Below are 12,464 nucleotides of genomic sequence, written 5' to 3'. Positions count from 1 at the left end.
TAAGGGACAACTTTTTCACACAGAGGGGTGGTGCATGTACGAAATGAGCTGCCAGAGGAAGTGGTGGAGGCTGGTACAATGACAACATTTAAAAGACATCTGGATGGGTATATGAATAGGAAGGGTTTAGAGGGATATGGGCCAAGTGCTGGCAAATGGGACTAGATTAATTTAGGATATCTGGTCGGCATGGACAAATTGGACCAAAGTGTCTGTTTCCGCACTGTACATCTCTATGACTCTATGGCTGGAGAATGACTATCGCTGTTGCTTTGTTTAAGAAGGTCAACAGGGGTAATCTTGAAAAGTACAGTCTTACACAGTGGCAGGGAAATTAGGGATAGAATTTACTCACATTTGGAAAATTATGGACTTATTAGCGATTGGCAGTGTCGCTTTGTGTGGGGCAGGTCGCGCCTCACAAACCTGATTAAGTTTTTTGAGGAAGTGACAAAGGTGACTCTTGAGGGTAGGGACTTTAGCTAGGCCTCAGACAAGTCCTTCATGGCAAGTTGATACAAAAGGTGAAGTCACATGGGATCTGCAGTGAACTGGTAACATGGATACAGAACTGGCTCAATCATTTTTAACTTTCTACACCCCAGTCCAACACTGGCACCTCCAAATCATGGCTTAATCACAGAAGGGTAGCGGTGGAAGGGTATTTTTCTGACTGTAGATCTGTGACCAATGGGGTTCCACAAGGATCACTGCTGGGACCCCTGTTGTTTGTAATAAATGATTTGAAGGAGAATGTAGGTGACCTGATGAGTAAGTTTGCAAACGATACAAAGATTGAGATAGCTGCAGATAGTGAGGGGGATACAACAGGATATAAATAGGCTGGAGACTTGGGCAACAAAATGGCAGGTGGAGTTTTATCTGGACAAATGCGAGGTGATGCACTTTGGAAGATCTGATGTAGGAAAGAAATATACAGCAAATGGCAGAACCCTCAGTAGTGTCAACATACAGTGGGATCTAAGCATACAGGTCCATAGCTTCCTGTAAATGGCAACACAAGCAGATAAATAAAGTGGTCAAGAAGGCATTTGCTATGATTAGTTTGGACATCGAACATAAGAATGTTGCAGCTGTATGGAACTTCAGTTAGGCCACATTTGGAATGCTGTGCAGAGTTCTGTTCACCACATTGCTAGAAGGTTGGGGATGCTTTGGAGAGGGTGCAGAAATGGTTTACTAGGAATATGCCTGGTTGGAGGGTATTAGCTATAAGGAAAATTGAACAAACTTGGTTTGTTTTCTCTTGAACATTAAAGTATGAGGATCGACCTATAGAAGTTTACAAAATTTTGAGGGAAATGGATAGAATGGGTATTAGGAGATTTTTTTCACAGGATAGAAATGTCAATTACTGGGGGATATAGGTTTCAGGTAAAAGAAAGTTTAAAGTCTTTTACACACAAGATGGTAAGTGCCTGGAATAAATTGCCAGGTGGAGTGGGATACAACAGCAATGTTTAAGAGGCATCTTGACAGATACATGAATAGGCAGGGAATAGAGGGATACGGACCACGTAGAGGCAAAAGGGTTTTGATTTAGAAAGAAATCATGTGTTGGCATGGGCTTGATGGGCCGAAGGGCCTCTTCCTATGCTGTACTGTCCTTTGTTCTTTGTTCAATGAAATCTGCAATGGAAAGCTAGGCTAATGACAGCCCTGTAACCATTGTCAATTGTTATAAAACCTCATCTGGTTTGTTAATGAAAAATGAGATAATTGATGTTGAAGAAATAAAATGCAATTTTGCGTAAAAAGTTTCACAGGTAGATGAGAAACTCACCAGTGAGTGTCAAGGGAGCTATTAGAGTGCATTAACATCTCATTACTACCGAATAAAAGCAAAATATTGCAGAATTTTGAAACAAAAACAGTAAATGGTCTAGCAGCATCTGTGGAGAGAGAAGCATTTCGGGTCCAGTGACACTTCGTAGTCCTGTAACCCACGCCCAACAATCTCAATTCTACTCGAGGGACACCACTCACAAATAGAGTCATCGAGATCTACAGCACAATAAAAGCCCCTTAAGTCTATCACACCCATGCCAGTCAAAACTAACCACCTAAATATTCTTATGCCATTTTCCAGATTTGGACCGTAGCCTTGCATGCGTTGACATCACAGAATCAGGCTACCTTATATTTCGTCTGAGGAGCTTACAGCACGATGGCCTCAATATTGACTTCACTAGCTTCAAACTCGCTCCATCCCCAGTCTTATCCCATGTCCAGCCCTACCCCTCCTTCACACCTCCTCAACCTGACCTAACCTATCCATCTTGCTACCCGCCTTCCCACTCCACCCTTCCCACTGACCAATCACAATAACACCCCACCTGCATCCACCTATCACCATCCCACCTACCCTTACCCCATCCCCACACCTCTCTCTCTATATACTTCTGGGCTCCCCTTACACGACTCAACCTCCACCACACCCCTCCCAATCCTGACAAAGGGTTTAACATTGACTTTCCTGCCCCTCTGATGCTGCCTGATCTGCTGTGCTTTTCCAGCTTCATGTCTATTGACTCTGGGTTCCAGCATCTGCAGTCCTTACTGTCACCAAGTCACTGTAATTTCGTTACATTACTGAAGGAGTGCTGCACTGTCAGAGGTGCCAACTTTCAGGTGAAACATTAAATTGAGGTCCTGACAGCACTCTCAGCTGGACGTGAAAGATCCCAAAGACACCATTTTGAAGTGGAACGTGTTTCAATATTTCTCCCTCAGTTCACATCACAGGTTATTTGCTCATTGTCGATAGTGGGAGCTTGCTGTGCACAAATTGGCTGCATTTCGTACATGACAGCATTGACTACACTTCAATAGTACTCAATTGGTTGATTAGAGTGTGCTGAGGTCGTGACAAGTGCTATATAAATGCAAACCTTTTTAAACCACACATTCTCTAGTTCCACTTGAAAACAAGTTTGATGGTGAGAAACTCTCTTGAGGTGTTCCCTTTTCTTGTCTGTGTATAATCCGCCTCAAATGTTCATTTTGTTCAAAGCTGAAATTTTTTTCCATTAGTTTCTATGGAAACGTGTCCTGGGCAATACATACACACAATGCATTGTCGTTAATGGCCCAATTTTGTGGTGTTTGCATAACACGATCTGTTAGTGATTTATCTAAATGAGTGATTCAACGTTGCAGATTACTCAAATGAAATGCCTTTTAAGTCTATCACAGGCCTATCCATACTTTCACAATTCCCACAGCGTACAGTTCCCTCACTAATAGGCTAAATCTCTGCTGCAGTCAGAAACTTGAACCTGTACTCATCGCCTTTTAATTTCTTTTGAAGTTTTAAGCCCTTGTCCCTCCTCATACCCACAACCCTGCTGCCCCAGAGGTCCGGAATGGGAAGAAGGCAGGGTCTGTTTCAGTCCTGAAGCTCTCATCCACATCTCCCCGTGTCTGCGTGGGTTTCCTCCGGGTGCTCCGGTTTCCTCCCACAGTCCAATGATGTGCAGGGTCAGGTGAATTGGCCATGCTAAATTGCCCGTAGTGTTAGGTAAGGGGTAAATGTAGGGGTATGGGTGGGTTGCGCTTCGGCGGGGCGGTGTGGACTTGTTGGGCCGAAGGGCCTGTTTCCACACTGTAAGTAATCTAATCTAATCTAATCTAAAAGGTGCTCACAGCAGCTGGGGAGCTAGGTGTCAATCAGTGACTGGGTTGGTTATGATGAAGGAGGTATGATGGTAGGGTGTATTCTGTAAAGATGCAGCTAAGCTGACGGCTTCCCTTTTTGGGAAGAAGTCACAGTAATCTGGCTGAGGCATTACAAGAAATGTATCTCAGTCAAGTAGCCCATGTGATTGTCCCCCTCCCCCAAATTAAAAACCTTCAACATTCACACCATCCACCACTAATGCACTATCTACATGATGCACTGTACCAACTCACCAAGGCTCCTTACACAGCACCTTCCAAATCCTGTCCTCAACCACCTGGAAGAAAATGGGTAGCACCTACAAAGGAACAACACTGAAGTATGATATAGGACCCCCTACAGTGTGGAAACTGGCCAATCGGCCCATTGAGGCCACACCAGCCCTCCAGACCCAACCCCCTATGACAATGGCCAATCCATCTAGCCTACACATCCCTGGACACTACAGGCAATTTCACATGGCCAATCCACCTAACCAGCACATCTTTGGACTATGGGTGGAAACCGGAGCACCCGGAGAAATGCAGATGTGGGGAGATTGTACAACTCCACACAGACAGATGCCTGAGAGTGGGATTGAACTCTGTTCCCTGGTGCTGTGAGGCAGCAGTGCTAACCACTGAGCTACCATGCCAGATGTGATCTGAGTAGTCCCTGTATATTAGACCATGTAACATATACCAAAAAAGACTGGGTTATTGTTGAGTCAAGGGTCTGGAAGTTTATTAAGTTTATTAACAACGGTAACTGTTTACACTGCTATTTGATCTCAGACTTACACGGATTGGATTTTATCCTGACTAATGTTAAAGCGACACAAGACACATAGCTAACTGATTGACTACACACTGTGCTGACTCCATTGCACTGGGCGTGAGGGAAGACAAGACACATATCACCTCGATACTGGAATGCCACATGTCCTGATACACTGCTTTTCTTGAATCTATGCCAGAATACAACAAATACCAATTGTACATTTCCATCCGGACACACACGGTTCTCCCATGCAACATATCACTGTTTCCCTCCTGAACAGCATTGTAGATCAACCTGCAGCACAGAGACACAGCAGTTCAAGAAAGCACCTTGCCACCATCTTTGCAAGGGGCTTTCGGGTTTGGCAATGACTGCTGGCTTAGTTGGAAAGCTTCACAATGAGCTCGATCCCCTATCACTCAGTTTGTATGTCTCTATATCACGTGTTACATTTTCTAACTTCAGGTCATCCCAGAACAGTTTTAAATATTTATTCACCAGATGGGAGTGTCACTGGTGGGGCCAGCATTTATTGCCCAGAGGGAAAAAAATAAATAAAAGAACAGTGGAGGTCAGACGCAGGTCATTGGACCCGAAACATTAAGTCTGACTTCTCTCCATAAGGGCTGAGTTTTTCCAGCAATTTCTATTTATTGGCCAGGGGACAGTTAATGAAACACGTTGTTGTTGGTCTGGAGTCACATGTAGGCCTAACTAGATAAGGCCAGGAGTTACTTTCCCTAAAGGACATTATTGAACCTGACTACTTCCCTGTAATCAACACGAGACTCTCATTTCCAGATTTTTATTGAATTCTAATTCCATTCTCTGCCATGATGAGATTCAAACCCAGGGCCCCGGAGCACTACCTGGCTCTCTGGATTAGTAGTCTCGCAATAACATCTCTAAGCCATCATCTCCTCTACATACTAAATTGGTTACTGTTGCAATGTAGAAAACATACATTCAGAGAGTCATAGAGTAATACAGCATGGAAACAAGCCCTTCGGCCCACACTGGTCCATACTGCCCACTCAGCTAGTTCCAATTACCCGCATTTGGTCCTTATCCCTCTAAACCCTTCCCATCCACAGACCTATCCAAATGTTTTCTAAATGTTGCTATTGCACCTGCCTCAACCACCTTCTCTGGCAGCCCATTCCATATACACACACCACCACCTGCGTGAAGAAGTTGCCCCTTAGATCCTTCCTAAATCTTTTCCCTCTCACCTTAAACCTATGCCCTTTAGTTTTCAATTCCCCATCCCTGGGAAACAAAAGGTCTAGCTGCATTCATCCTACCTATGCCCCTCGTGATTTTATACATCTCAATAAGGTCACTCCTCATTCTCCTACATTGCAAGAAATGAAGTCCCATCCTGGCCAACCTCTCCCGGTAAATCAGGCCTACTAGTCCTGGCAACATCGTTGCAAATCTTCATTGCACTCTTTCCAGTTTAACTATGTCTTTTCTATAACAGGGTGACCAAACTGTACACAATACTCCCAAGTGCAGCCTTACCAACAACTTATACAACAATAACATAACATCCCAACTCCTACACTCAATGCCTTGACCGATGAAGGCCAGTATGCAAATGCCTTCTTCACCACCCTGTGATGCAGCTTTCAATGAACTATGTACTTGTAATCCTAGAACCCTCTGTTCCACAACAATCTTCAGGACCTTACCATTTACTGTAGAAGTCCTACCTTGGTTTGACTTTCCAAAGTGAAACACCTCACAATTACCTGTTTTGAATTGTATTTGCCAATCCTCAGCTCACTTCCACATCTGATCAAGATCCTTCTATAATTTTTAATAACCTTCCCCGCTATCAACAATACTTGCTAATTTTGTATCATCCGCAAACTTACTAATTGTACATTCACAGCCAGATCATGGCAGTAAACATTCTCACAGCAATCACCTACAAATTGCAATGTGATACACACTCAGATAGAGCAGTTTTTGAGATTGACCGGAACACTGGATGGAAGTTCCTTTCTCTTAGAATCACAGTAAGCTTAAAGCACTTGGCCCATCATTTCTGTGGTGGTGCCATGGATTATTGGCCATGGACTCTCGCGTCTATTTGAAAGGGGAAGTCAGGGCCTCAGGTTAACATTTCAGCTGAAAGACAGCACTTCCAGCAGAATGGTACTCTCTCAGAACTGCTGCTGGTCTGGTCTGGTTTGTCTAGAGTTGAGTTGAACACATTCCAGCCTCAGAGCTATTGCATATCCATGGTTGAAATTCAGACAGATAATCAACCTTGTCATGGATTGCTAAGCAAAAGAAAGACCAATGTGAATAGACAAGCAGAAATTGCTCGAGGGATTATTTGGGATCAGAACAAGTCGAGAAAGGGATTGCGTTCCAACTGGAATGCAACTGCCAGCTGATAACTATTAAATAATATTTCACACATGCCAATTATTACGTTTCTATTTTTTTCTGTGTGATTGATCAGCCAACTAACTGTCATATACTTGACAGTACTCAAACATAATTCTGGCTTCAAAGTTTTTTGAGTTTTCAAATCAAATCTTTTGTTTTTGCCCTGTGAGAATTTAAAACCACAAACCGACTCCCCAGTGTGGAACCTCTCCTGCAAAGAGGTGAAATGTTAACATGGTAGACTTGTCTTGTTGGTGTACACCAATCACAGAACACATTCCGAGGAACAACACTGGCCCCTTTAGATGTGTTTTTTTAAAGAGATTCTTCTGTACGGTCTTCGCAAGAAACTACCGCTTGTAACATCCTGCACCTTTACAATCCTCCAAGATCTCTGTCTAATTCTTGACTTTGGCTCAATCCCCAATTTCAATCACACCATCATTGGCAATTGTGCTTTCAGCTCCTCACACCCAAACTCTGGAATTCCCTCGATAAAACTCTCTCCTATTTTGAATAAAGGAGTTATACTTGCTATTTTTCAATCACATGGATCGGTCTAAAATCTAGAGAATGTCAGAAAATTAAAACCAATGCACTAGCCATTTTGTGTACGAGCCTAGGCTGAAGTCCATCAGGATCCAGGGACTTGTCAGCTCTTGTTTAATGTCACCTTTCTGGTGATTGCAATCTTTCTTGAGTTTCTTCCTTGTTTCCATTTTCTGATTTACAGTTACCTCGGGGATGTTACTCATATCCTCTATAGTTAAGACCATGGTGTAATGGTGAGCTATCTGGAATCCAGCAATCTGAGTTCACTTCTCAATGCATCCTTGGGGCGGCACGGTGGCTCAGTGGTTAGCACTGCTGCCTCACAGCACCAGGAGCCTGGGTTCCATTCCACCCTTTGGCGACTGTCTGTGTGGAGTTTGCACATTCTCCCCGTGTCTGCGTGGGTTTCCTCCGGGTGCTCCGGTTTCCTCCCGCAGTTCAAAGATGTGCAGATCAGGTGGATAGGTCATTGCTCAATTGCCCTTAGCATCTCTGGGTAAAGCAGGGTTACAGGGATGGGATGCTCTACAGAGGGTTGGTGTGGGGTGCTCTTTGGAGCGTCGGTGTGGATTCAGTGGGCTGAATGGCCTGCTTCCACTCTGTCTAGATTCAATGAAAATACCTGCCCAGTTCATCAGCCATCTTCTCATTAATTCCCCGACTCATATTGTTTAGAACTAACACTCACTTTGTTAACTCTATTCATTTTAAGACTGGAATAGTAACCCTGACTCTATACTTACATATTTAGCTAGTTTCCACTTATACTCTAACTTTTCCCTCCTTGTTAATTTTGTCAACAATCTTTGCTGCTTTTTACATTCAGTGTAATCTTCTGATCCAACACGTCATTGCTCAATTGCCCTTAGCATCTCTGGGTAAAGCAGGGTTACAGGCATGGGATGCTCTACAGAGGGTTGGTGTGGGGTGCTCTTTGGAGCGTCGGTGTGGATTCAGTGGGTGAATGGCCTGCTTCCACTCTGTCAGGATTCAATGAAAATACCTGCCCAGTTCATCAGCCATCTTCTCATTAAGTCCCCGACTCATATTGTATAGAACTAACACTCACTTTGTTAACTCTATTCATTTTAAGACTGGTATAGTAACCCTTACTCTATACTTACATATTTAGCTAGTTTCCACTTGTACTCTAACTTTTCCCTCCTTGTTAATTTTGTCAACAATCTTTGCTGCTTTTTACATTCAGTGTAATCTTCTGATCCAACACCCATCATCGTACAATTATATGCTGTTGCTCTAAGTTTGATACCATCTTTACCTGTTTTAGCTGGTAATCTAATTCCCTTTTCAAAGCATTCCCTCTTCCACATTCTCAGGCAGCCCATTCCAAAACCTAACCACTCCCTGAGTGAAAAGTTACTTCCTCATATCATCACTGGTTCTCTTAGACATAGTAAATCCATGTCCCCTCATTCTCCACCCTTGCACCAATGGGAACATTTATCTCAGTCTCTTTTGTCTTGACCCCTCTTGAACTTGAACACCTCTGCAGTTACAAACATGAGTCCAGAAAGTTGTAGAGAATGGAGAGAAAAGATAAGATTCTGTTGCTCAAGTGTACACTGAGCCTGATTGGAACAGTGCAGCAGGTAAATCAGAACACCATCATCTCTCTCTATATAAGGATAGGCTGGGACTTCTTCACTGGAGTGTAAGAGGTTGAGGGGTGACCTTACAGAGGTTTATAAAATCATGAGGGGAATGGATACGGTGAATAGTAAAGCTTTTTTTCCCTAGTGTCAGGGAGTTCAAAACTAGGGGACATATTTTGAAGGTGAGGGGCAACTTCTTCACACAGAGGGTGGCTCATAAGTAGAATGAGGAAGTGGTAGACGCAGGTACAGTTACAATGCTTAAACGATATTTGAATAAATAGGTGAATAGGACAGGTTTAGAAGGATATGGGTGAAATACAAGCAAGTTGGTCTAGGTTGGTTTGGGAAACTTGGGGGTCAGCATGGGACAAGTTGGTTACATGCTGTATGACTCTATGATTCTTCCCAAGCACCTGTGTAATGAGGAGAATGGCAGAGATGGCGGAGCAGACTTGAAGGGCTGAATGGTCTACTTCTGCTCCTACATCTTACACTGACTCTCAAAGAACCCAATGACTTATGTTACAAAGGGCTTTACTGCAATAATCAGCCCAGAGGGACTTTACAGGAGCATTTCGAAACCAGAGCATGGACAACAAGATAGGCTTTATGAAGTGTCTTAAAGAGAAAAGCAAGATGGAAAGGGAATTCCTGAGTTTGGGGCCTAGGCAATGGAAGTTATGCTCGCAAAAATTGGAGTCTCTAAAATTCAGGATCCTCAAAAGGCCTAAAGTCATGAGGGACTTGTATAGCGTAGAAACTGTTCCCACTCATGAAAAATTCACCAGGGAAAAAGGACACAGATTTAAAGAGGACACACACCAATGGTGTGCAGACTCAAAGATACCTGCCTCTGGAAGTTATCGCTGTGCACGGTGCACACAGTGACAAGGGAAATGACAGAGAACATAGCAGCACAGCGCACACACAGCAATGCAGACCGAGAATTAGATGTGGAGGGGTGGGGGGGTGATGGAGCTTGGGCAGGGAGAAAGATAAAAGGATTTAGTGAGAGTGTAACAGTAAGGAGGCATTTCAAACTGTGGACAGCTGCTTCTTGCTGATTAATCACCTTGTTGTGACAGGTTTTGTGATGGAAATTTTTACTGAATCATCCCCATTTAGCAGACAGTCAAAGAAGTAGCAGCCAATGACCTGTTATGTTGTCCGGGTTGCAAGTGTGCTCACCAAATATTTAAATGCTGTATCACACTCCTGCTAACACTTTACAATCCACACGAAGTGGCTTTCTCATCCCAAGTAACTTCCTCCCATGAACAATGTATTCCACAGAAGTTGACTCGTTTCCTCACCCAGTCCCTAGCTTGCCTCTGGTGTTGAGCTCCTCAGGTTAACACCATTGTCTTCACTCAACCACTGTCACACTTCCCAATAGAAGTCCCTTGACAGCAAGAAAGATTTATAGTGTTATATTAATTAAAGCAAAATACTGTGGATGCTGGAAATCTGAAAGTGCTGAAGAACCTCAACAGCAGGTCTGTGGAAACAGAAACAGAGTTTACATTTTAAGTCCAGTATGACTCTTTTTCAGAATTGCATTTTTATAGAGCCTTTCAAGAGCTCCAAAGCCTTTAACAGCCAGCGATGTATATTTGGCTGATATTGGGTATCAATACTTGAACCCTTAGGTCCAAATCCCGTCATTGCAGATGGTGGAATTTGATTTCAATTAAAAGAAAATCTAGAATTCAAAGTCTAATGATGACAGAAAGTATTGTAAAAAAATCCATCTGGCTCACTAATGTCTTTTAGGGAAGAAAACTGCTATCCTTAGCCAGTTTGGCCTACATGTGACTCCAGACCCACAGCAATGTGGCTGACTCTTAACTGCCCTTGCCCCAAATTAGCAAAGTGAGCTACAATCCAAGGGCAATTAGGGATGAGCAATAAATGCTGGCTCAGCCAGTGACATCCACATCCCTTTCTGCTTCTACTCTGTCAGCTCCCTAATAATCTTATGTACTTCAGTAAGGTGTCCTCCCATTCTCTTAAACTTCAACGAGTACAGGCCCAACCTACTCAATGCTCCTCACAGAAAGTCCCTGCATACCCAAAATCAACCGAGTGAACCTTCTCTGGACTTCTTTAAAAACCTATTGGTGCGATGTGGGCATCATTGGTTAGGTCATCATATATCATCCATCCCTCATTGGTTAGAGGGTTAGTCACCCACCTCACTGTGGGTCTGGAGTCATGTGGAGTCCAGACCATGTAAGGACGGCAGATTTCCTTTCCTAAAGGACATTTGGGAACCAGATGGGTTTTTAAAAACAATCAACAGTAGCTACCATCAGGCTAACTTTTTATTACAGATATTTAAGGAATTCAAATTTTGCCATTTGCCACTCGATGTCCCCAGAATGTTAATGTGGAATGCAGTGACCTCACCAGGAAATCACCCAGCTCCCCCATTGCCAGTTTGTTTCTCCTTATGTAAGAGAATCAAAACTGTTCAGTTTCTCGTTTTTATCTGACTCTTGCTGTGTGTAGTTTTAGCAAGACCTCCTTATTTCATATTCCATTCCCTTTGCAATAAAAGTAGTAGAAAGTGAGGACTGCAGATACTGCAGATCAGAGTCGAGGCTGGAAAAGCACAGCAGGTCAGGGAGCATCTGAAGAGCAGGAGAATCAACTTTTCAGGCAATGTTGATTCTCCTGCTCCTCGGATGCTGGCTGACCCGCTGCGCTTTTCCAGCACCACACTCTCACCTTTGCAATATTAGTCAATACTTACTTTCCCTATAATCCACTGATCTTGGAAGCTAGCTTTTTGGGAGTGCGCACACCTCTGAACCTCTATGCAAACACCACCTTCTCTACCGGTGGATCCAGGACTGAGCTGCTTGGTCACATCAGGAACTAGAGGGATTCATCCTGAGTCCTCAGCAATTGACTGGAAAGAAAAAGAAAACATTTTGGTGACAATGAATTTATTATCTTTTAGCATGACAATAAAATAAATTTCTTTTTTATTATTAAAAGCCCAAGTAATTTCATAAATAATCTTTCGACGAGGGAGCCTCTTACACCTTCACAGAGAACGCTGGAGAAACTCAGCAGGGCTGGCAGCATCTGCGGAGAGAGAAACAGTGTTGATGTTTCAAGTCTAGCGTGACTGTTCCTCAGAACGGAACCAGTTATGTTCCCTGTTCCTTGTTACATGGCTGACTCCGAAAGCTCTCAAGTTTCTGGGAATGGGAAAAGGATAAAGTCTCGCCGAGAATGCCCATTTGCCTTGTTTCGACATGAAATCCCTTCATAGTATGTTGAGTAAAAAGCAGTACTGTCTTCTCTAATATTTATTCATCAACTCAACTATTGCTAAAATCAAATTATCTGCACATTGCTGCATTGCTGTTTGTGGGAACTTGCTATGCGCAAATTGGCTGCATGTTTTTCCTACATTACTGCAA

The sequence above is a fragment of the Chiloscyllium plagiosum genome, chromosome 6 (assembly GCF_004010195.1).
Source record: "Chiloscyllium plagiosum isolate BGI_BamShark_2017 chromosome 6, ASM401019v2, whole genome shotgun sequence".
Classification (NCBI taxonomy): Eukaryota; Metazoa; Chordata; class Chondrichthyes; order Orectolobiformes; family Hemiscylliidae; genus Chiloscyllium; species Chiloscyllium plagiosum.
This window is presented reverse-complemented; position numbering follows the sequence as displayed.